Here is a 26,409-nt window from a genome sequence, read left to right as displayed (position 1 = left end):
CAAAAATACTGTTCTTTTTCATTGAATGGAATAATAGTTCATCTTAATTTCTATTTCTAAGCCTGTGGATATTTTGTAACATTGCAGCAGTTTTCAACACCAGATAGTCTAAATTCATTGAAAACTCTAATAATTCCTTGATATGCTTTATTGCAATGTCTATCTTGCATCTTTATTTTGTAATAAAAGTGCAATTTTGAGGCTAACAAAGTTTACTGCCTGAGCATTGGCAGTTTCTGATTGGAGTGCAGGCCAAAGAGTTAAGCAGATGTGAGCTTGATTATGTGAGCAGATGCTCTGGGAGGGGCTGTGGAAACTGATGGGGAGACACCTCCCACTGATGCTCAAATATAGCTATTTCTTTTCTCTGGGCCGTGGCCACCGTTTCATCATCCTTGCTTCTGCTGCTGCCCCTGCCAGAGCCAACACTAATGTATGTCCATAGTTTAGCCCTGATTGTCCTGGCAAAGTCTGACAGTGCCCCAGACTGTGTGAGGCACATGTGTGTACTGAGCAGCCAGGCCAGTTGCTGGGTGTGCCTGTATGCTCGAGTATCTGGTACAGACACTGATGCCTGATATATCTCCTCTGCTCATGCATGTGCTCCAGTGTGCCATTGGGATTCACTTACAAAACACAAACGCAAAGATGAAATTATAAGAATTTCAAGATGGTGACAGCAGAGCATTAAACCAAGCATGATCCCCATTTAGGAAATTGGGGCTTGTGTGACTGCACAGGCCGAATACCCATCTGAAAGTTTGCCGCATTAGAAAAGTGATCACATAATTTAATCATTCAAACTGGGTACTTTTGAAAATGCACATACAAGATTAATAATCATATAGGGCAAGAGGGCCCATGAAGAACAGTCTGGGACATCTGGTCTCACTGCTGGCCAAATACAAGAGACTCGCAGTTTCACGACTACTCACTGTGAGAGATCTCTACTTGTGTTGCAGAACAGCCACCATGCACATTTGTGAACACATCTAGGGGCACCAACAGTAGAAATTAAACTATGATGTCTCATCTAATTCCATCTATCTCCCTCTTATCTGTATTTATAAACATTCACAGTCTAAAAGAACTGAAAACCTTGTTGCCCCTGTATTTGTCCTCTCTTGGCCTCATGCCCATCCTCCCCAGCCTGGGCCCCAGACTCCTTACCCCGGTCAGCTCAAGGCTTCAATTGCCTTGAATTGCATCTTTCCATTCCACATGCCCAGGAAAATCGCGGCTCCTGGAATCACCTCTCCGAGCGCTGTCTCTATTTATCTGGCTGGGTTGACAAGGATTCAAGATAAATGTCCACAATTATGTCACTGTGAATCCATGGCTTTCAATCTCAGCCAAGCGTCACTCAAGACTTCTTGAACTCATCATTTACCAGGGCACTCTTAAACATCTTACCACAGATCTATAAGCTGTAGGACTGAGTGGGGTGAGAAGGAATTTAGTGCCTTGACTCCTCAGGTGAATGCTGTTTCTGTGTAGTTCCCCCATCCCCACTTTTGGTTAAAATCTTTGCCCCAGAGACCAGCTCTCAATACGTGGCTTTCTCTGTGGTTTGCTTATCACAGCCCTGTCCAGTCTCCTTCTGGGGCTGCTGGTCTCAGAAACATGGGGGAAATTTGGCATCTAAGGTTCTGATACCCCTGCTGTGAGGTTAGAGCAAGACAAAGTTTGAATCCCATATCAAGTCGTGTGGTCCCTCCTTCTCTAAGTGTATAGGTGTATACTATGCTCTCACAAGGGGTTTCAAATGAGGTAATCCCAATCCTTACAATGGCACACCCTTGTAGCAGACCTTGCTTGATTGTGGATAGAGAGAACCTCATACTATGGTCCTGGCTCTGAGGAGAGGGTATTTGTGATATCTGTCTTGATCCTGTTGATGGCAAAGAGAAGTCCTGAACTCTGCTATGCACAGATTGACAGTTACCAATCACACCTTGGCTTTTCAAGGAAATGGAATACTGCAGGGAACAAGAGGTGAGCTGAGGGCTGGGTTTGAGATTTAGCACCCTCAGAAAGAGATTTCTTCCCTAGTTACCTTGGATTGCTTATCCCTCAAGCACCTTGGAGCGTGGTGAGCTGCCTCAGGGTTAGGAAGAGATGCCCATTTTCCTGTATAGCTGTCTCTTCCTAAAAAGGCCACATCTTGAGAGGGTTATGGCACTTCTCTCCGCCTTTTCTCAAGTCCTGAAACTTCACTCTCCTATACGTGCCTCCCAGAACCCAGCCCCACAACAGCCCTGAGCTGGCCAGGCTGACCTGCTGTGCCAACCTTTGGCTGAGAAAGGATCCTTCAGGGTGTTGGCAAGTGAAGCAACGCAACTTATCCCCAGAAGCAAAGTTGTCATTGTCTTGGAATCTGCATCAGGAACAGGATTAAGTAACCATTGAAAATTCTTGTGCCAAATTGTCTTTAACCTCTGCTTTCCAGAAGCAAGAGCATCTTCTCAGGATCTCCGGAGGGCCTCAGGGTCACCTCTGAGTCTGGGATGTGAGACTGTGCCTTTAGAAGCCCCTGGCAAGACAGTGGCAGAGAAATGCATTATACTTGATTTCTGAGAATCTCTAAACTCTGCTACCCACAGACAATGACTCTTAACTCCCAGTGATGCCAGAATCTCCTCTTCATTACCTAATGATGCCACAAAGAGCCTTTTCAAATTTGACCAAGAATAAGTGGGACTGTCACCAAAGGTTGGTAATTCATAGGGCTCTCGCTGCCACAGGGTCACTTGTGGAATGCCTGCCAGTCTTGCCTGAGCTCCAGTTTTCCTTCTGAAAGGCCTGAAAATAAAGGGAAAGATGGGATAGAGGGAGGTTTTCTAAGACTATCCAAGGGAGAGAGGCCAGTAATGAAGTGTTGTCTTCTCTCCATCTTGGGGCCTGGACAATTCTTCTACAGCATAAGAGTTGTAAATGGCAAAATTCTACCAAGCTGAAAGAAATGTTTAACTAAGAATTACAGGTGGGATAGGGCATCCATGCTGACAAGTCTGACAGAAAACCCTCTTTTGAAATATATGTTTATTTAAAACAACAATAAGGATTTTATTTTATTTATCAGTTATAGGACTTTAATAATACGTTTTTTTCCCTCCTATTCAATTCCTTTGTTTCTTCTCCAGGGGGTAAATATTGAAATCTTCCATAACTGAGTACTAAGGACATAACCATCTCTATCCCCCTAGTTTTATATGTTGAAGTTCTAACCTCCAATGGATGGTATGTGGAGGTAGGGCCTTTGGGAGGTAATTAGGTTTAGATGAGGTCATGAGGGTGGGGCCCTCATGATGGGATTAGTGCCCTTATAACAGAAGATACCAGAGAGCTTGCTCATATTCTCTCCCTTTGCCATGTGAAGACACAGAGGGAAAACAGCCTTCTGAAAGTCAATAAAAAAGCCCTCACCAGAACCCAACCACACTGGCACCCCTGATTGCAGACTTGTAAACTCTCAAACTGTGAGAAAATCTTCTTTGTTTAAGCCACCCAGTCCATGATATTTTGTTATGGCAGCCCAACCAGACCAAGACAGTGGGCATGGATAGAGAGAGGGCAATTTAGCACAGGTATATATAAGTTGTGTGTATGAGGGCAACGTATTAGAAAAAGAGTTAATAATGTAAGTATGAATTAAGAGAAAATTGAAAACACAAAAGTTAGTGGGGAGCTGCATATTCTGTTCAGTTTTTTCCTGAGATTTTAAAGAACAGACACTATGCCAAATTATTCATCTTGGCTACAATCAAAATAACTTGATGGGTTTTGAAAAAACCTATAGAAACTTGTGCTCCAGAAATGAAGGCGCACCAGAAATGAAGCCCAAGTGTGGGTAAGTTTACATTTCCCAAGGTGCTTCAAATGTGCAGGCAGACTTGAGAGCCAGTGTCCTGTAGCAATGGTTTCAAACTTGAATGGACATCAGAAATGCATGGAGGACTCATCAAAACATAGACTGCCGATCTACTTTCTCAGGGTTTCTGATTCAGCAAAGCTGGGGTGAGTATGAGAATTTGCATTTCCAGCAAGTTCTCAGTTGATTCCCTGATGTTACTGGTCTTGGGAACCACAATTTGAAAATCACTTAGGACCATAAATGCTGGCAATGTTTTTATGGGAATACGCATGTCAAAACAATCTATGGACTTGATTAGCTTACTTATTTCTCTCTTGTGGGCACCTATAAGCCAAGATGGAGTGCCACTCACTCCTGTTGCCACTTTATTTTGTTTAAGTTGTGATCAAGGAGTTCTGGTCATTTTTGGTCCTTTCCTACCCTAGGTGAAATAAGCCATGGTTCTTGTAGTTGAAGAGATCAGTTTGCAATTAATTTGAACACTCATCTTTCCTTACTCTACTCATGCATCCAGGGCCTATCCTGCTCTCCCAGGATCCAGCAGGCTCTACCTTGGAAGAGCCTCCAAGAGCATCCCAGAGTCCCATTCCCTGGGACTGACCCAGGTGCTGAACCTCTTCCTCCTGTGGAGGAAAAAATAGACTGGACCAAAGGTGTGGGTGGGAAACCAGACTGGGACGCTTGAGAGCAAGGCAAATGGACTTGGGAGAGGCAGGGTCAGAAGAGAGGAAGGGTTCTTAGAGGTGCCTTCCTGCAGGCCTTAGATTGCATGAACCCCCTTCCCTCATCCCCAACTCAACTGGACATCCTGGGGGAATGAGGTCAGGTAACCAGGAAAAGAGATGAAGTGTCAACTTTCACTTTCTGTGCCCTGAATAATGTGGTGATATTCACCTGACACTGTAGGCAAAGAACTGTTTCCCGTGCAATCCAGTGTGTGTGTGTTTGGTCTGGGGAGATGAAAAGGAAAGAGGTACTATGGACAGGGTGCAACCTTTTCTTGAACATTCCTCAGGGCTCCAGCAGAGACCGAGTTTAAGAGGCTTGAAGCCTTCCCTCCTTTCCTTCCCCCATCCCAGCCTCAGAACGACACAAGCAAGGACTAGCTATTCCCAAGACAGCTCACTTGGGAAAGAGGCAATAAAGCCTGAATTTCTTAGGTTTTCTTCTTTTTCTGACTCATTCCCCTACAGATTGACAAGGAAGAATTCTATGATAAGTAAGGATGCCTAGCACCACATATGGGTTACAAAAAACATTTTGAATTTGTAGAATACATGTGTCAGAGATGATTATATTCAACTATAAGTAGCAAAATGTTTTCTGAAGTCACACACAGACACATCTATCCATGTAAATAAGTGGAATGTATTTTCTAGATGCAGTTAATCAGCAGCTGACAGTGGTAGGCTGATGCTAAATCAGAAGGTCACCCTACTGAATGAAACAGGTGCTATTAATAGCATTATAGGTCTGGGCGCAACATTCTGGGGCTCTCTTCTTAGCAACTTCCCTCACTTCACAAGTGCTCTGAGGATTATAATGTTTTTTGTTACCTCCAGGTCTTTACTTTATCTGGTGGAGAGTAAGATAGATATCTGCCAATATTTCCACCTGTGTACCCGATCACATCCTCTGCTCTCCTGGGTAGCACACGCACATTTATTCCCTTCCTTCCATTTGTATTCAATCTCTCCCTCTCAAGAGAGTCTTCCCAGCTATAAAATATGCCTTGTGTCTTGCTTCACTGCTTGACTCATCCATATTCACCACCTCTATTTTCTCATCTCTCATCCATCCCCACTCTAATCCACTTCTAGTTGTATTATTCCAGGATTTAAAGCCTCCTCTTATGCTTAGTATTACTGACACTCCTTTCTTCTTGAATCTCTCGCTCCCGGTTTTCCTTCTCCCTCCCTGGCAGCTCCATCACATGTTCTTCTTCTAGGCCATTCAGTGCTGAAGTTCCAAACCCTCTTTCTCACTCACTACCTTCTCTCCTTCTGGCTTAAGCTAACTCATCCATCCCATGGCTCCACGTCATTGCTCACTAACATCTTTAATTTAGCTAAACCCCAGCTCTGTATATCTAACTGCCAACTTGGAATTTCATTTGGGTGTCTCAAAAGCTTTCAAATAACCAAACCACCTGTCTTATGATCTTTCCACTCCAACTTGGTCTTCTTCTAAGATTCCCATCCTGGTGAACCATGAGAAACATCCATCCTTGGCCACATGCTGGGGACACATGAGTTTTCCTTGATGAGACCTGTTTCTTCACTGTGTCACCTAAACCATCCCTTGCAGACTGTGCAAGTTCTGCACATTGGGTCTCCTGAACAATTCTCAGACCCTTCCACTTAGCTATTCCCAAGACATCACCCTCACCCAAGCCTTTGCTTCCTGCATCTACACTCCTACTACGCATACCTAGCTTCCTTCCAATAAAGAATCTTCAAGACGCCAATTCTGATCTTGCCACTCCCTCTGCTGAACGTGTCAGGGACTTTCCATTGCACTTAAGATAAAAAGATTTTCAACACAACCAGTGTGGCTGTATTAGGTTTGCTCCCTTTACCAGTCTTTCCAACTTCATCTTACAGCTCCTTCTTCTTTGCTTTTCCAGCAGAGCCGACATTTCCTCAATTTCTCCAACTTACCCAGCTCCATCTCATCATAGGTGTTTTGCACAGCAAGTTAGCTCTGTTTGAAATATTCCCTGCCAATGTAAACCTATTTTTAGCTCCAGGGGAAGTTCCTCAGGGACTGCCTGGCCTTATTAATTAGTGTATCAATTGGTTGTATAATACTATGTATCCTTATCAACTTGTATTATAATAACAATGATAATTTTGCATTTGTTTACTGTTATTTTGATATTATAGTGATTAAGTCTGTAAGCTCTATTCCTGGCACAGAATGGGCATGAGGTAAATATTGAGGAAATAAAGGGAGGAAATAAAGCCCTTTGACAGGGAGGGAGGGAATGGAAAGAGAAGGAATGAATGAATGCACACACTTTATTCCCTTTCAGAATCACTAGAAAGAGGCCAACTCAAAATGTAATGGGAAAATAGTATACCTGAATTTACTCATTTGAACAATACTTACATATTCATTATTAAAATAACTCATTTATCTCTGATTTTGAACACAATTGTTCCTTTTGAAAAGCATGGGGAAATGCCCAAAGTATAAAAGAGAACCAATCACCCTTCATTCCACAGTGCAATGTTAAAATAATTTGCTATATTTTTCAGGGTTTTTTTTCTATGTGTGTATATAGATAGCACATAAGTGGGATCATTCTATACATGCAGCCTTGTTTCTTGTTTTTTTCTCTTAATGATATTTTGTGAACATTTTCGCGTGTTAAGAATTCCTTGAACACCTGGCGTTTAAATTGATGAAATGTTTTCAATTGCTTGGAAGCACGTAATTGAAATGGCTTTCTATCCGTTGTTGGATATTTAAGGGTTTGTCGGTTTATCGCTTCCGGAACTAATTAATTAACATTTACACACTTTGTGGGGTCTCAGAAGTAAATGTTGTAACAAGGAACCTCAGAGGAGGTGAATTTTGGAAAAACTGAAATCAGCTGTTCTTGGGAGCCTAAAAGAACACTTATTGCCTCAGGCTGGACAGGTGTCCTCAGAAGGAAACGTAAAGTCGGAGATCTTAGTCTCTAGGTGAGTGCCGGGGACGAGGTGCCTTTTCGCCTGGCCTGGCAGGTTTGGCTTAGGCAAACCTGACTTTCAAACCCTAGGGCGAGGAGCCCGGCAGGCTTATGCTCAGATGGGCGACTGCCGCCAGTCACAAGAGGTTCGCTGCGGCCACGCGCCGCCACGTGCCGGCGCAGAGCCCCGCCCCCTCTCGTTTCTGGGCACGCCCCTCATGAGGCCTTCTCCAAGGCTCTTCGCGCAGCTCCGCCTTCCGGCGACCTCCGCAAGTCCTCTAGGCCCCCCAGAGTAGCCCCACCCTCGAGCTGCAGCTCCGCCCCCGCAATCCGGGCCCCGGGGCTGCCCCGCCCCGCGGGCCGCTTGGGGGCGGAGAGGTGGGACCCTGCGCGATGACGTGGGCGGGCGTGCGCGGTGACGGCCCGCGTCCGTGTTACTCAGCGGAGCGGCGGAGGCCGGACGACGCGGCCGGGAGTGCGGAGTCGCGAGCAGCACTGGGTAACGGCGGCGGCGACCGCCCGGACGGCGCCCGTACCCCCCAGCGGGCTTTTCTGTCGCCGTTCGCTGAGCTGTCGGGTGAGTGCGGCAGGAGCCCCAGGGCTACGGTGACCGGCGGCCGGGCCGTGTTTATGTTATTGTGCCGCCGCCGCCGCCGCCTTTTTCTCAACCATGACCCCCTCCCGGGAGTGGGGGCGGGAGCGCGCGGCGGGCGGGGGCGGCGCGGGAACAATAGCGGCCAGGGAGGCGGGGGCCGGCCGAAGGGGCGTGGGGCTGCGGGACCCTAGTTCGCCGCGGCCAGCCGCCCTCCGCCCTGAGCTCTGGCTGCCGGTCGGTCCTCGCGCGTTTTCTTCGCGCGTGTTCACCTTCCACGTCCGGAGGATAAAACGGAGAGGGGGGTGGATGGCAAGTTCTGAAACACTTGGGCGAAGGTCGGGACGGAGGCGCCTCCACGGCCCGCCGCGCCCTGACTGCCTCCTCCAGTGTCGGGAGCTGAGAAGAGCGCTCTGGTCGACGGGTGCTCATGTCTGCTCCTCGTCCGTGGGGACCGTATTTTGTTTCTCGGTGCTTTCTTTGTGCTAACGTTCTGTGCGAACGCAGGCAGCGACGCCGAAAAAGGGTCTCTTCCAGCTTTGGGCTGCGAGGCAGAGCCCAGGCCCAGGACTTGAGCGGGAGGTGACCATCAACCTCGGCCCCAGCTTTAGTGGTCGGCGCGCATTTCTTTTGAGGGTCACTCGGTGGTGACCTTTTGACTTTTTCACTCCATCCTCCGGTTTCTTTGTCTTGCGCTTGTGTTCCCCATCCAGAGATGGTAGAACCAAGTACCGTGATGAATACTGTTAATTTCTGAAAGTTCTCTCTGATCTTTACTGTGAATTTAATAACATGTTGACTACACGGTATTAGACAATGTCCAGTGATTACTATTTTTTCACCTGTGAAATTCAGTGATCCTTCCAGTAGAATTCTGATCTTTCATTCTGTTGCGTTTTGACATGAGTATCCAGCAAGTACCTCTTTGGCAATTAGAATATCTGTTTATTTCTTCCATTCATTCAGCAAGTGTTCAGTACTGTACCTAGATGGAGAGGTTTGAAGGGAAAGAGAAGTATCTTTCAATGTAAGAGGATTCTTTGACCGAAGTACAGTAGACGTACTTTTAAGTGAGACAGTCATATAAATGATGTGTGTTAAGGAAGTTATAATTATACTCTGGGTCGTTTTACTGTTTTTTAGCGATGTGTCTGGAAGTCCAAGTGAAATGTTATGTTAGCAAGTAGAGTTATATTTGCTCTAAATATAAAATCGCTTTTATTTATTTATAAATTTTATTTTTTCCACTCTTAACAGTTTTACAGTCATTTGTAATGGTTACCTCAGATTCCCCTGCTGTGGTTAACATTAAACCTAGGAGGTCCCATGCTGTAAGTGAACATGTTTAGTGCTGTTCCTGACAAAAGCAAGCAACCAAAATGGAACTTCCTTGAGGGCAGGCCTGTCTTGCATCTTGTTTCTCTATAACCTAGCCTGGAATATAGTAAGTGTTCGACAAAAGTGGGATTGATGCAAAGCTCTTTATAATTGGTAATATGTAAATCAAGCCTTTAAAAAACACTTTTAATGTTTTTTATAAAGTTTCAGAACCTTCATGCAACTCTCACAGATGGCTAAATGATCAGGTCATGTACATTATCTGTTATGATGACAGGGACTTTTGAATCACTTTAGAATCAGTTTTTTTCTTACTATTTCTGGGCTATTTACTATCCTAAAATAAAATGTTGTCTAAATGTTTTCTAATATGATTAATAAAGCAGTGTAGGTTGTGGAGTACATACACAGACACTCAGAGTGATATTTCAGTTGTATCTAAAATGGTTGCCTTTATACATTTGTGAGTATTATTTGAAAAGTTTTTGGTGACTCTTACTATAAATGGAAGAGCTAGAACCAAAGCTGTATAAATGTTTTTTGTTAGAGATATTTAATTTCTAGTGACATTTTAGAACTGTTTATTAAAAATGCTTAATTTTAAATTTTATTTTATTTTATTATTATTAAATCATAGCTGTGTACATTAATGCAATCATGGGGCAAAATACACTGGTTTTATAGACCATTTGACATATTTTCATCACACTGGTTAACATAGCCTTCCTGACATTTTCTTAGTTATTGTGTTAAGACATTTATATTTTACATTTACTAAGTTTCACATGTACCCTTGTAAGATGCACTGTAGGTGCGATCCCACCAATCACCCTCCCTCCACCCATCCTCCTTTAATTTTAAATTTTAACTTGTACTAACATTGCTGGCAAAGCATGTGGGCCTAAAACTCTAAATAATGTTGATTTATCCAAGTTACAGCTCTTTTGTACTCACTAATTAATATATTTCAACATTTGTTTTTGGATATGAAAGAACTTGAACTTACTGTTTGTTGTAGACTGAAGTAAAAAAAAAATGATAACCAAATTTTTATCGCTTTACCTGGTTAAGGTATATCAGATTCCAGTAAGGATTACTGATAATCAGTAGCTCCCAGGCAATGTACAGTCCAAGAGTTGTGTTATTTTGTTTTCCAGATTCTGTTGGTTTTTAAAAATAGCAGCTTTATTGAAATTTAATTTACATAGTATAAAATTCATCCTTTTAGAGCGTTCGTTTCAGTGGTTTTCAGTACGTTTCAGTATATCCATAAAGTTGGGCACTGATAACCACTAATTCCAGAACATTGTCATCATCCCAGAAGCTGCATACCCATTAACAGTTAGTTAGTCCATGTCTACTCCAAATTATGTTAGGGAGAGATAGCACTGATTTTGTTAGTAAGTTTGTTCTTCTAAGTGAATTTGAAAAGGGCTCCCTTACTTAAGGTGAGATTTAAGAACAGACCCTTCCTGCCTTAGTTGGGGTCATGACTGAATTACTAGAGAGTGAATCTCCTTGGCAGAATTGGAAAGTATATCCTTCCTGAAGGAAGCACCACTTGGAAAGGAATTAGTGTAAGAATACATAAATTGTACTAAAGTGAATACAGTTGCAATCTTAACTACTTAATGCCTAATATTATGGAAATGATCTTATGTGGATACTAGATGCTCTGGTGATACAACTTCAAGTAATTTGTGGTTGAATGATTAGTCACAAACTATCTAATAGTAACTAAGAGGTTGTTGAATAGGATCCTGCTCATTGTTGGTCTTGCTTTGCCAGTGGGTTGAATTTTGGCATAATTGAGGCATCAGCCAAACATGGTTGAGATGCTTTGCTGCATATGTAGAAGTATAAAATAATGTCTGCCATTAAGATTCCAGCTCTTTAGAGGTCTCTGGTCAAGTCAGTGGTATGGGTAGTAGAAGCCTTTCTGCTTGATGTAATGTAGGGAAGTCATTATACTACATAGTGTTACATATGAATCATCTGCCTGTTTCAGTGGCACTGCTTGTTGTCTTAGTCATCAGCTCTTTACCTGAACATTTGTAAGCTTTACATTCTTATTGTAATGCAGGTTAACTTAAACTTTGATTTCAGAAATGAGTTCTGAATCTACAGAATTTACCACCTAAAAGGTGACAGGAGTATAGAAATAGGAGTTGTCCTGTCATTCAGGGCAGTAGGTGAAACTAGAGCAATCCAGGAATTAGACCCAGATTCACCTTCTCAGTTCCGTTAGTACATTTGGACTTTGTCAGCCGTAAGCTCTGGAGCCTTAGGCAAGTTGCTTAGCTTTTTTGGCTTTAGAACTGTAAACTGAAGCTGTTAGACTTTTTTGTTTATTTGTTTTTTAAAGAAGGGTTGTTTCTCAGGTGATTTTTCAGAAAACATACTGGGACAAAAAAAGAGACCTCCTTAGGTGATAAGGAGAAGCTCAGGTCAAGAATAGTAATCAAAGTTAGACTTTTGTAATTTTCAGAAGCAGGAAAAATTATTGAGTTAAATTTTTTCTTTAATATCTAGACTTATAAAACAAATAGAATGCTTCACCATAAGCTAGAGATTCCTTGAATTGTAGATTTTTATTCATTCCATAGTACCATGCCTTCTAAGGAGGCTTGATGCTCTTATGTTGTAGAAGATGTGAAAATGAAGAGTTTATTATCCTCAAGAAGCTCATGATCAGGGGTGAAATTTAAGGCGTCTCCAAATAGTGCATTTATGCTCTTTTAAAATACATATGAGAGGGCTTCCCCCAAATAAATCTCTGGGTAGACTAAGTTTCATCGAAATCCAATTTTTTAAAATTGTGCGTCTATGTATAAGACCCTTTGGAAGATTTAAGAATTGCCAATCTCTTTTACGGTGATAGGGTTTATTACAGATACAGCAAATGTCTGTGTTTCCTGTTACCCTTTAATAGTACATCAGATTTAGTTAAAATCTGCCAATTGTTTAGAAAGTTAAGGAACTCAAACCTCATAGTAATTGCTAACATGAGGTTTAGGGTCAGCCCTGATCTCTAATACATGCTCCAAATCTAACTATGTGGCATAGGCCAGTGTAAATTATACATATATCATATTTGGGCCTGTTTTATTTGTCAGATGAGAATAATAATAGCATATAACATCATAGGGCTGTGAGGTTTAAATAAGGTACTGCATATTAAGTGCTTGGCACTGGTATGGTATCTGGAACAGTAGATATAAGTATTTAGGAAGTTTTAGCTATTGTTATTACTTATTATTTTTAACTTTAAACAAATGTAAAATGCCAAGTAAATTTAAAACCACCTTAGTGCATTGCATATATTCTCTTTCTTCAGAATACTCCAGTTGTTTCCCTCTGTGTTGGGGTGGGGGGTTCATTTAAATTTCATGGTCTCATCTAATCTGAATTGACTAAGATGATTTATGTTAACATTTGCACCAGTAATCCTCTCTGCCTTAAAATTTGGAAGTGTTCCAAAAGCAAATATTGAAAGGATAGTATTTGCCACATTTTCTGATTCAAAGTTGCTTTACCATTTTTTTTTACCCTTTCTAACAGCAGAGTATTGCCTAAGTTTTTCTAGGTTTGACAGCTATCTAAAGGAATGGGAATTCAGGAACTGAGCTTAGTTTTGTCATGTTAACACGTTTGAAGAAAATGGAATATTGTCATGTCTCTTAAATTTAATTTTATTAGCATCTTTGACTCTGTGAAGATTACAAATTTGTCAGAGACCTAGTGATCACAGCAATTCATTAAATATTTTCTAGAGGTCTCTTAAAAATAAAGGAGATTATTTTTTTAGTACTGTCTTCAAAATACTACCTTTTCTATGTATAACTTGACAGAAGATAAGGACATACATATGTGCATTTATGTTATTACACAAGGAAGCGAAAATTGTTAGTCATTTCATTGTGAATTTCTTTTGTCACTGGGACATTTAGGAACTTCCAAACCTTAGCCTCTCTGGTCATGCCTTTATATTTATTCTATAACTTTAGAAAGCACTATGACTTCTTTTTTAATTTCTGGTTTAAGTTGAGTGTGTGGTACTGACTAATCAAAATCCAAAGTAAGAAAAGGCAAATGTTATAGTCACCTCAAAGTCATTTTGATAAGATATCAGAGTAAGTATATGAAAATCAGTAGAAAAGATGCTACTCAGATACTACCTGGAATCCTCAAACTCGTGTATTAAAACTGTTAATGACTTAGGGCTAGATATGTGTTAGGAGCACTTTAAGTCTTCTTTCAGTATTGAGAAATGTGGGCTTTACTGCCTCCTGGTGCTGAGAGGTCCAGGCTTGTCACCTGCCTTATATCTGGGGACACTGTAACAGAAAAACAGCCACACACACCTGCATTGCTTGGCCTGAAACATCAAAAACATCAGGAAGTTGCTGTTTACTAAAAGCTATTAATGAGTTACAAACTCAACAGTTTTCTGACTTGTTCCGGAGAGGGTGGCTCCTTGAGTCGCAGATTCCATTTGATTTAACCAAAGGTGAGATAAAATAAAGCTACTGTTGTATAGATTTCCTCTGATTTGAAAAAGGGTGACTTTCAAAAACCAAGGTATCTGGCTTTGTCTGTTACTATTGAGGATATAATTAAAAGTTTTAGTGATTTTATTTGTTAATATTTTGACTAGTGCATTCACTTTGATTCAAAATTCACAGTCACACAGTTCCTCTACCTGGAAACAGTGTTAAGGTTCCTGTGAATCCTTCCAAAGGTAGTTTATGTAATATACAAGTAAATACAGATATATATGTATATATACAAAATCCCTTATTTAAAACTCTAGGTCCAGATGTATTTCAGAATTAAGGTTTTTTTTTTTTTTTAAATTGTGGAAAGATAATGTAGTATATTTACTGTATTATCCAAGATCCCTAGTAGGAGGTGGTAGCATTTCATAATCAAATACAATAATATTTCTCTTGAAAACAATTTTCTCTTGAAAACATAAATAGAATAGTAAGTAGGATGAATAAAGATTTTAAAGTCTTATGCCACTTCTTGTCAGATTTTGCCACCAAATATGTTTGTACTAAACATATTGAAGCACTTTTATTTCTAATAGCTTTGCAGATTTTCACCTTGTCATTGAATTAAAGGATTATATCCTCTACCCCCTTTAAATCTGAGTTGTTGCATACCATACATACTGCCTCTTTTGTTTTAATTTAACAATATGACTTAGAGATTATTCCATATCAGTATGTCAATAGTAATACTGTTCTTCTTTTTTTTTTTTAATGGCTTTATGGTATTCCATTTGTCTGAAACCACTCGATGGATGTTTGGGCTCCTATGACAAAATACCATATATTGGATGGTTTAAACAACAAGAATTTATTTCCCATAATTCTGGGAGCTGGGAAGATTAAGATTAGGTTGCTTAACCAATTTGGTTGCTTGGTGAATGCCCTTTTCCTGGTTTTATAGATGGCTTCTTTCTGGCTGTATCCTCACATGCGCAGAGAGAGCTTTGGTCTCGTCCTGCTCTTATAAGGACACTAAACCTGTGCTGGGGGCTCCAGCCTATTGACCTCATCTAAACCTAATTACCCCCACAAAGTCCCCACCTCCAAATATCATAATATTGGAGGCTTCAACATACAAATTTGAAGAGACAAAAACATTCAGTTTATAACATCATTATATAAATATACCATTTATTTAGCTTCTTTTTGATGTACATTTAGATTGTTTTCAGTCTTTTGCTATTGGAAGCCATGGTGCAGTGGTTTACCTGTGCATACGTCATATCACACTTGTATAGCAATGTATAGGATCAGTTTCTAGAGGCAGAATTGCTAAAGTATGCATTTGTAATTTTGTATATTGCTGAAGCACAGCCTGTAGGGGTTGTTCAGCTACGTTCCCCTAGTACTGTGTAAGGATGCTTGCTTCTTCCTTGTCACCTCTTTGGGTGAAATTAAACATCTTTTATTTTTCATTTGTCTTTTTTTTTTTTGAGACAGAGTATCACTCTCTCGCTCGTAGCTCACAGCAACCTCAAATTCTTACGCACCAATGACCCTCTTGCCTCAGCCTTTTGAGGAGCTGGAACTACAGGCAGTGCCGCAGTGCCCTGCTTTTTTTTTTTTTTTTTAGTAGAGATAGAGTCTCCCTCTTGCTCAGGCTGGTCTTGAATTACTGAGCTCAAGGGATCCACCTGCCTTAGCCCACTTCTTTTAAGGGCTGTTTCTATTTTCTTTACTGTGAACTGTCCCTTATTCTTGCATCTTTTTCTATTACTTTATTGCCTGCTTTCCTAGATTAGTAGGATTTACTTTCACATTAGGGAAATTAGCTCCATGCTATTTTTGGGACATATTTTTCTAATTTGCTGTTTTCTTTTCAAAGGTAGAATATTATATATAGGTTCAACCTTGTTTTTTTGTATCAGGTGACCATCCTGTTGTCCCAGCATTATTTATTAAATAATCTCTGTCTTATTGATTAAAATGCTACCTGTATCATTTGCTGGATTTCTAGTATATTTTGTACTATTGGTTCCATTGACCAATCTGTCCATTTGGGAACCAAGTTATCCTGTTTTAATTATTGTAATTTAATGATATATGTAATGATAGGGCTAGTTTTCTTTACTTTCTCTCTCTCTTTTTTTTAATTAAAAAAATTTTTTTTTCTTTAAATACAGCATCTCACTCTGTCACCCAAGCTGGCGTGCCGTGACATGATCATAGCTCTCTACGGCCTTGAACTCCTAGGCTTCAGGTGATCCTCCTGCCTTCAGAGTAGGTGGGACAAGTATGTGCACCACCATACTTGGCTAAGTTTTAAACAAAACGGCTATAACTGTAGACTCACTATATTGCCCAGGCTGGTCTCAAATCCTGGCTTCAAATGATCCTCTTGCCTCAGCCTCCCGAAGTGCTGAGATTACAGGCATGCGTCACCCTGCCCAGCCATTGTTCTTATTTTTCAGAATTTTTTTTCTGGCTTCTCTCTTATAGGAACTTCTAGAATTGACCCATCTAGTCTAGTCTGTACTCCTTCTCTACCAGTCTTGTTGCTATTACTGTTGGGATCACTTTGTTTTTCATTTTATTTGTGTAAAACTTAACGTATAGTAAGATGCACAAGCATTACATATACAGCCCAATAGCCCATACACCTATGTAATCCCCACATCTAGATACAGAACATTTCCACCACCTAGAAAGTTTCCTGTGCCCTTTCAAAGTTGATATCTGGTTCCTAATAGCATTTTAAAATCTTTATTTCTCTCTCCTTTTTTACTTTTCTTTTTCTTTCTTTTTTTTTTTTTTTTTTTTTGAGACAGAGTCTCAAGCTGTCACCCTGGGTAGAGTGCTGTGGTGTCACAGCTCACCACAACTTCCAACTGTTGGGCTTAAGCGATTCTCTTGCCTCAGCCTCCCAAGTATCTGGGACTACACGCACCTGCCACAACGCCTGGCCATTTTTCTGTTGCAGCTGCCATTGCTGTTTTTAGCTAGCCCAGGCTGGGTTTGAACCCACCAGCCCCAGCGTATGTGGCCGGTGCCCTACCCACTGAGCTGCAGGCACTGCCTGGTTTTCAAAATGTTAAATAGATCATTGATAGTGAATGCCAGATATACTTATTTATGTCTTTTTTGATAATATTATGGAACCATGCACTGCATAAGGATCTTTCAGTCAAGCACTAAACATACGACAGTGGACCTATGAGATTAAAATGTTGTATTTTTACTGTATTTTGTCTGTGTTTAGATACATTCAAACACACAAATACCATTGTGTTATAATTGCCTGCAGCATTCAGTATAGTAACATGCTGTAGAGGTTTGTAGCCAAGGAGCAATAGGTTATACCACATAGTCTAGATGTGCAGTAGGCCATACCATCTAGGTTTGTGTAAGTGCAGTCTGATATTCACACAATGATGAGATGGCCTAATAACACATTTCTCAGAAAGTATTCCCTTCATTAAGTGAGGCATGACTGTGCCTGTGCATATAGGCTGCATTCATGTGCTTAACACACAGAGGCAGTTCCCCAAAATATACCTTAGTCTGCTGTCAGAGAGCATACATTCAAGGTAGAGGTCAAGACACAGAGAAGTGAGAAATGAATAAATGTAACAGGAAGGTATTATGCTTGGTAAAATGATATTGGCAAAAATCAGCAAGTCAGAAAGGCTTTCAGGTGAGTGACGGGGTAGAGGGAGTGAGTTTGATTTGGTGATTGGGTCTGAGGTAGCTCATCCTTATGAAATTATGTGTTGGTTACTTGAAGATACTTGACTGAAGTTCAGTAGAGATCTCATTGCTTAATGATGATCATGTAGTTTATATATATATATATTTTTTTTTTTTTTTTGAGAGAGAGAGTCTCACTATGTCACCCTCAGTAGAGTGCTGTGCTGTCACAGCTCACAGCAACCTCCAACTCTTGGGCTTAAGCGATTCTCTTGCTTCAGCTTCCCAAGTAGCTGGGACTACAGGTGCCCGCCACAACGCCCGGCTATTTTTGGTTGTCATTGTTGTTTGGCAGGCCCAGGCTGCATTTGAACCTGCCAGCTCCAGTGTATGTGGCTGGTGCCCTAGCCGCTGAGCTACAGGCACTACGCCATTTATATTTTACGTATTAAGCTAGAGATTAAAAATTTGAATCTAAGGAAAGCAATAATCCAGAATATCATAATGATATTATTAGTTTATTCTTAGTTTTTATCATATATTAGATACTACTCTCTAAACATATGTGAAGTTGCTTAAACATCACACAACCCTACAAGGTAGGCACTGTTATTCCCATTTTACAGGTAAGGAAGCAGGCACAGAGAGATTATATGGGTGATCTTTTTTTTTTTTTTTTGTAGAGACAGAGTCTCATTGTACCACCCTCGGTAGAGTGCCGTGGCGTCACACAGCTCACAGCAACCTCCAGCTCTTGGGCTTACGCGATTCTCTTGCCTCAGTCTCCTGAGCAGATGGGACTACAGGCGCCCGCCACAATGCCCGGCTATTTTTTTGTTGCAGTTTGGCCGGGGCTGGGTTATGAACCCGCCACCCTCAGTATATGGGGCCGGCGCCCCACTCACTGAGCCACAGGCGACTATCTTGATGAGAAGTTTTATTAGAGTGGGGAAAAAGAAGCCAAGTTGAAGTTGGTTAAAAAAAGAATGAAAGTATTTTAAAAAGAGTGAGAAATGAGCAAGAGCTAACACAGTGGGTATAGACAGTTTTTTTCAAGATTAGCTCTGAAATGGAACAAAGAAGTGGTTTGGTAGATAAAGGGAAATGTGGGATCTAGAAAGGAGAAAGTGAAAATGAGAGAATATTATATGCAAGAAAGAAGATGCAGAGCATAGGTAGAGAGTTTAGCTCCTGTTAGAAGCGCCATCAAACAGGGAGAGAAGGCAGAACATCTGTGTGCCCTTGTGAGGAAGGCTGGTTGTTGGAAAGTGGAGGCTTGTCCTCCTGGGTTTCATCGTCTCTTGTGGTTTCTGTTCTCTCAATGAAGTATGAGATTCCTTTGGGTGCAGAGGGGGATAGGAGTGTGGGGATTTTCAAGCAGTTTGCCAAAAATTATTGATGCTCATTTGGAGTTTGAAATCTTGAATTTAAAGTGATATTAGTCAGCCTCATTTTGTGATTACCCCCTCCTCCAGCTTGATTTAACTGATTAGATATAAGCACAGGTAAGGGCAGATAGTTGGATTTATCCAAAGTGAGATTTTGCTAGGTATATCAGTCAGAGTTCTCCAGAGACAGAATTAGTTGGAGAGACAGACAGACTGGAATTTCAAGGAATTTCTTTTTCTGAGGGCTAGCAAGTCTGAAATCTGTAGGGCAGGCAGGTAGGAAACTCTTGGGCAGGAGTTAATGCAGACTTTTATCTTTCTCAGAGAAACCTATTTTTGAATAAAGTCAACTGATTGAATAATGAGGCCTACCCACGTTATCAAGGATAGTCTTTTGTGCTTAAAGTCAACCTGTTGTAGGTATTTACCACATCTACCAAAGACCCTCTCTAGATTCATGTTTGATTGAATAACTGGGTAGTACAGCCTAGCTAAATTTGCTCATCAAACTAACCATCACACCAGGTCAGTGTAAAAGAAGGAAAAGGGGACAAGGAATTGAAAAACTGTTTTAAGAGAGTGCTTGTTGTCTGGGGACAGGGTTTGAGTAAGTGGACTTGAAGGATTGAATGCCTTGGTCAGAGTGGGATCTCTCAAAGAGATTTCACTGCTGGTAGTTACTGGCATTGATAATGCCTAGGATGATGTTAGGTGTGGGCTGCTGAGGTGGAATTTAGGTACAGTCTGTAGACTCGAAGTGGCCAGTGAATTAAAAAAGCTGAGGTATTAAAAGGGACTGTCTGGGCCAGGCACTGTGACTCAATGCCTCTAATCCTAGCACTCTGGAAGGCTGAGTGAGGTGGATCACCCTGAACTTGGGAGTTGGAGACCAGCCTGAGCAAGAGTGGTGAGAGCCTGTCTCTACTAAAAATAGAAAAACTACTGGGCATTGTAGCAGGCACTCATAGTCCCAGCTACTTGGGAGGATGAGGCAAGAGGATCACTTGAACCCGGACGTTTAAGGTTGCTGTGAGCTATGAGGCCATAGCACTCTACCCAGAGTGACACAGTGAGACTCTGAATGAATGAATAGGACTGTCTGCATGAATGGCAAAGTCAGCAGGTGATAAGGGGAATAAGGATACATACTGTAAACCAGTTGCTAATATCTCAATGAATGAGGGAGACTTGGAAGGAGGATAGATGACAATAAAAAAGGACAATATGACAAAAAAGTATATACAGGGTGTCCTAAAGGTTACCATATATGCATAAGAAAATGGGAAATTGTAGCTAAATGTACCTTTATTGACAAAATTATTAACATAATTTTACAAGATATTTCTCTACATGTTGATATATAAATATGAAAGATACTAAAAATATCAAACATATATCAAATATGAGTTTGTTAATTTTTCCTATATATGACACCCTGTATATAGTATAAGAAAGGATAATAGATACAGGATAATGGTGTAATTGGCTACATTTGCTTGTCACAATTAGGAATTTCAGAAGACTAAAGGAATTAGAAGGAATGAGGAATGGAGTAAAATGAAGGCTGTACAAAGCAGTATGACTATGAGAGTTCAGGAAATAATAGATAACCAGGGAGAGTTGGCGTTTTTTCAGGTGACTGAAATTTAGCAGGGATGTTAGGTCTGATGTGATTAGTTCTGATAATAGCAGATGGTGGGATTCAGTTCTGGTGTTATATAGAAACTCTGTGGCAGTGCCAGATATGACCCATTACTGGGTTGAAGAATGAATTTTAGGAGATCACAAGTTGTGTTATCTTTTTAAATGAAATGAAGTAGAAAATATCAGTGTGGGTGCCATGTAATAAGGGGGCTAAGAGTTTTTCTTTTAACAGTTTTACTGACATATAATTCACATACCATTCCAATTTATCCATTTGAAATATATAACTCAAAGCTTTTTTAGTATATTCATAGAGTAAGTAATATAGCCGTCACCACAACCTAACTATAGCACGTTTGTCACCTCAGAAAAAACGCCATATTAATTAGCAGTCACCCCCATTCCTCTCCCCAGGCCCAAAAAGTACTTATCTATTTCTTCTCTATAGATTTGCCTAGTCTAGATATTTCATCTAAGTAGAATCATATGGTAGGCAGACTTTTGTGATTGACTTATTTCACTTGGCATGAAATTTATCATGTGCATGTATCAGTGCTTTATTCATTTTTATAATCTAACAATATTCCGTTATACAGATAGACCACATGTTATTTATCCACTCTTTAGTAGATGGACAGTTGATCTGTTTTCACTTCTTTGCTATAATAAGTAATGCCATCATGAATACTTGTGTACAAGTTTTTGTGTGTTGTATATTTTCATTTCTCTTCAGTATATACCCAGGAGTAGAATTGCTGCAAAGCTGGGTTGGGTTATTTATCTTTCTATTATTGAGTTAATAAGAACTCTTTATATATTATAGATACAATTCCTTAACAGATGTATGATTTATAAGTATTTTATTTTGGGGATTGCTTTTTACTTTTCATGATGGTATTGTTTGCAGCTTAAAAGGTTTTAATTTTAATGAAACCCAGTTTACCCATTTTTTCTTTGTTGATTGTGCTTTTACTATCTTATCTAGAAGCTGTTGCCTAAGTTGAGGTTGTGAAGGTTACTCTTAGGTTTTCTTCTAAGAATTTTGTAGTTTTAGCTCTTATGTTTAGGTCTGTGATCCATTTTGAGTTAATTTTCTGGTGTTTGACCATTCTTTTGCATATACATATATGCAGTTGTCCTAGCTCCATTTGTTGAAAATACTATTCTTTCTCATCAAATTGTCATGACCTTCTTAAAAAAAAAAAGTAGGTGGATTTCTGGGCCCTCAGTTCTTTTCCATTGATCTCTCTGTCTCTCCTTATGCTAGTCACACTATTTTGATTATTGTTGTTCAGAATTGTTTTTGAAAGTTGTTTCAATTAGATGAGTGAGTGTACTTCTATATAGATATATAAGTGTTATGTAGTGGGTTATAATGTAAAACTTCTGATTTGAGCTATGGTGGCTGTCCATAACAGTTCACTCTGTTGTGCCTGCCTCTGTAAAGATAAGGCAAGTTAGAGAGCCTATAGGAATGCCTTTAGATTGATGATGACTGACTTTTCTTATTTTAGTAAAGTGTTCTTTCCAGATGCATGTGGACTGAAGGGAAATAAGGAGGGTTTAGAATAGCTGTGAGGATTTCTAAAAGAGTCCATCAGAGATGACTGTAAAGATTAGGGAATAAAGTATGTTGAAATTGTCAAGGTAGCGGGATTTTGCACTGGGCCAATCTTTTCACGAGCCTCTTAAAAACAAAACAAAACCTTTCTTTGAATATACTATGCATGTTTGTGTTCAATAACTTCATTATCTGGGTTCTCCAAGTTTTTCCTTAGACTTTCACTTGTGTTGTCTTGTTCTCATAACTTGGATTTTTTTTGCTAAGACATATATGAAAAATTATAAAGATAAGTGAAGGTTTGAGAATGATGCTCTCTCCTTCCAGAGATGATTTTTGTTTCTCTTTGGAAAGAGACTAGCTAGTAGTACTAGCAACCCTGATCATCTTAATTCAGTTTAGGGTCTGCAAAAGCTGGTCTATTTTATGTTTTATTTACTCCTAGGATTGGACCCTTTGGGATCCCAATATAAAGTCAAGGGTGTTATCAGTGTCTCCTCCCCCATCCCTACACCATTCTAACTCTTTTTGAACACCAATATTGTTATTATATATTATTGAACACCAGTCCTATCACTTATTAGTTAATCTGACTTTTCAATATGTTTCATCTTTTGTGTATACTTAATCTCACTTATTTTATTCATCTTTATGTCTGAGTTTAGTTTTCTTTTCCTATAATTAGTTCTAACATTTAATCCCCTCTAGTTACATAGATCTGTTGAAAGTTCAGGCTCAGCTTTTCAGCTACCTTTTTGTAATTGGCAGGTAGCCTTTGGGGGGGAGGGGGGAAATGTTGCCAGATGCCAGGACCAGACTCACCTCTGAAGATTTCTTACTCTCCCAGACAGATCTTGGTCTCCCTACTTTTTACTGCCTTTTTAGCACTTCAAGCAAAGTTTTGGTTTTTCTTTTTGTAATTTTCTTCTGGGGGCTTAGGAGGCTATCCACTTCTGGTTGCTCTCAGTAGATGCATTGGCCTGAATTACCTAGTTTACTATTGTAAGCAAAGTAATTGGTTAGCCTGATGAAGGTTTATATCACAAGATCCCTTATTTAAAATTTTGGTATATTTGGATTTAATTTTTTTGCAGGGTGAGATTTTGGTTACCTGTTTTTATACATTATAATAATTACTAGACAAGAGAAAAATGAGACAAGGATAGACAAGAGAGGGAAAACTGGCAGAGAAAATCAGATATTTTTGCAAAGTTAGGGAAGTAGGATATCAGTTTTGTGTTTATTGGGAGTGAAAAGGGGCAGTCACATATAAAGGGAGTGGACATATTTGTTCCCATGATACTGTAATAATTAAAAGGCTGTAGAATCCTGTGGAGAAGGCCTTAAAAAGTGTCTACTTGATAAAACTGAGTAAAATTTTGAAGTTTATTTCTCAGAGAAACCCTATGATAGCCTTTTGAATCATTCAATGAAGGAGTTAGCTTTAGGGCTGGACTTACAGTTGTGTCTTATAGCAGTTTACATCTGTAGTATAGCCAGTAATATATGAGGGCTTGCAGAGAGAATTTAATTCTGTAGAGCCCATTATTAATGTTGGAGATAAAGTGTTACTGATTTTGATTTACTGTGTTACTTTGTATCTTTATATATGTATGTTTATAAATTTAAAGTCTTCATGAGTTCATTTATCTTCTTGATCCCCCAGGCCATTCCCATATTTTTTAAATTTCAAAATTATAAAATTTTTCTAACACTGTCAATCATTGTAATTGAAAAGGAAAAATGGTGTATCTTTCGTACCTTTTCTTTGTTCCCTTGAGAAAATCAGAGCTATTGGGAGTATTCTGTTTCATATGGTTTTATCAGCAGAGTTTTGGTTGATATTTTAAACTTTTGGAAGATAGGAATTGTTTCTTAATCTGATTTTCTCTGTTTCTTGCCCCCATGTTCGTAATGTTCATAATACAGGTTATGTTTCCTATGAGACAGGTTTAGGATTAATATGTTAACATAGAATCTGCCATTACTGTTTTCTGGTGCTTTACACCTGATCATTTTGGCCAACCTTCCCCCTCATTTTTGAAAATGACTATTTCTCCCACACTACTCCTGACTTAATAATATTCAAACATACAAGTAAAAGAGTATTACAGTGAACACCTGTATACTGCTACTTGGATATAATACTTTTTTTGTTGTATTTGTTTATATCTCTCTCAATAGATTTCTTTTTTTTTTGGCAACACTTGAGTACTAAATGCTTTAGTTTTGCAAGCATCTCTGTAAAAGTTAGCATGTTCTACTACGTACTATATTATACTTAAAAAATCTTAACATGTAGTTTATAGTCATGTTTTTCTAATTGTGCCCTCCAAAAGGTCAATTTGGGCTACATCTAAGTACTGTGATCTCTTACCAGGTTTCTTTAGCTCTTATGATGATAATTGTCATGATGTTTCTTGGGGGGAAGGGGCGATTGCTGGAGAGTCCTGTTCCACCATCTTATTCTGTCCCTTCCCTCCCCAAAGACCAATTGTAACTGTTTTAATGAAACAGGATCCAATCAAAGTTTATGCATTGCATTTAATTGTTGTTCCTTTAGTCACTTTTAACATTCTACAGTTGTCCCCACCTCTCCTTTTCCCCCCATCTCCGTGGTATTTATTGGCTTTTTACAGAAACCACAATGAAAGTTCCCACATTTTGAATTTGTCTGATTATTTTATTGGGGTGTTTAACATGTATTTCTAGCCACTGTTGTTTCCTAAAAACAGAAGATTGGATCTGAAGACTGGGTTCTACTTAGGTTGTTTTTTTTTTTTTTTTTTTGCTTAGGTGCTTCTATGTATATTATGTTAATTCCCTTAAGTGTGATCATTTAGTTAAGGTGATCCATTGTAAAGATGGATTTTCCACCCTTTACAATTAGCGGTTAATCAGTGAGGTGGTATTTTTGTTCCCTGTGAATATCCTGTTTCCCAGCAGCCTTTTACTTAATATTTTAACGTGTGTTGATGAACTTTGAATCAGTTATTTCATTTGGGCTTGCAAAATGGTACTTTTTCTAATCCTGCCATTCCTCTGGATCTGTTAGCTAGCTTTTCTCTGTTAAAAAGACCCTTCCCTTGTTAACTAGAATTGAACGATAGTTCTTCCTTATGAGATAAATGTTTATTTCCCTTTTATATACCAACTCTTTATTCTGAAAATTGGTTAATAGTCATCTCCAAACAATGGCAGCTTTCCTTAGTGCTTACTTCCCTAATGTTTACCTTTCTGTTACAAGATCTCATCCAGGATACACATCATATTTACTTGTCATATCTCCTTATGATTTCCTAGCAGTGAGTTTCTCAGATATTCCTTTTTTTTGATGATCTTGACAGATTTGAAGAATACTGTTCAGTATTTTGTGGGATGCCCCTTCAATGGAATTTGATGTTTTTCTCATTTTTAAACTATAGTTTTAGGTTTGGGGCTTCTGGAATGAAGATGACAGAGTTAAAAGCACCATTTCTTCACATGTCATGGGTACATATAAAGTAATCTAATTTATAACTGTTGATTTTGACCTTGAGGCCCTGTTGAGGTAATGTTCATCTGTTTTTTTCATTGTGAAGTTATTCCCTTTACACTTTTCATACTGTACTCATTGGAAGAGGTGACTGTGTAGAGTCCACACTTAAAGAGTGGAGAGTTATGCCCCACTCCTTCCTTGGGAGCAGAGTGTCTGTGTAAATTGTTTGGAGTCCTGTACAGGAGATTTTTCTCCCATTCATTAATGAATTCAATCAATCACATCAGTATGGAGTCATGGATGTTTATTTGATTCTTTGGCCAGCAGTGCAATTCTATTTTTCTTTTTTTCCCCCTCAAACTTTCATCTTCTGGTCATTGGGAGTGCATGTAGTTGGCTTCTCTGCCCCTTGACATACTTCCAATAGTCTGGGTGTTTTTTGTTTTTGAGCCCTTCTTTCTGGCACCACAAGATGCTCCTAGCTCATCTTGTATATTTTCTAGCCCCAGTCCTAGAATTACACATTTCTCCAAGGAATTCTTTTCTTTACATTGGAGAATGGTATTGGAAACCAAGATCTAGATGTTAAGTTTGCTTTTGCTACAGGGTATTGTTTCTTTTAGGCACCCTCAGCAGATGGAGGAAAGAAATGATGTGTGTATATATAAAATATCT

The 26,409-nt window shown here is 39.7% G+C and overlaps 1 protein-coding gene across 4 annotated transcripts in view; it reads left to right on the top strand.

The window, feature by feature from the left end:
• Positions 1-7,948: 7,948 nt before the first annotated feature.
• Positions 7,949-26,409, top strand: part of MAPK8 (mitogen-activated protein kinase 8) — a 109,968-nt gene continuing 91,507 nt past the window's right edge. For 3 of the 4 annotated variants that reach the window (XM_053584615.1, XM_053584612.1, XM_053584616.1), the window contains exon 1: positions 7,989-8,127. The gene's annotated coding sequence lies outside the window, so the exon portion shown is untranslated. Of the gene's footprint in view, positions 8,128-26,409 lie in introns of all 4 variants that reach the window. The other variant, XM_053584613.1, reaches the window with a different exon arrangement.

Source organism: Nycticebus coucang, chromosome 3 (genome assembly GCF_027406575.1).
Source record: "Nycticebus coucang isolate mNycCou1 chromosome 3, mNycCou1.pri, whole genome shotgun sequence".
NCBI lineage: Eukaryota > Metazoa > Chordata > Mammalia > Primates > Lorisidae > Nycticebus > Nycticebus coucang.
This window is presented reverse-complemented; position numbering and strand designations above follow the sequence as displayed.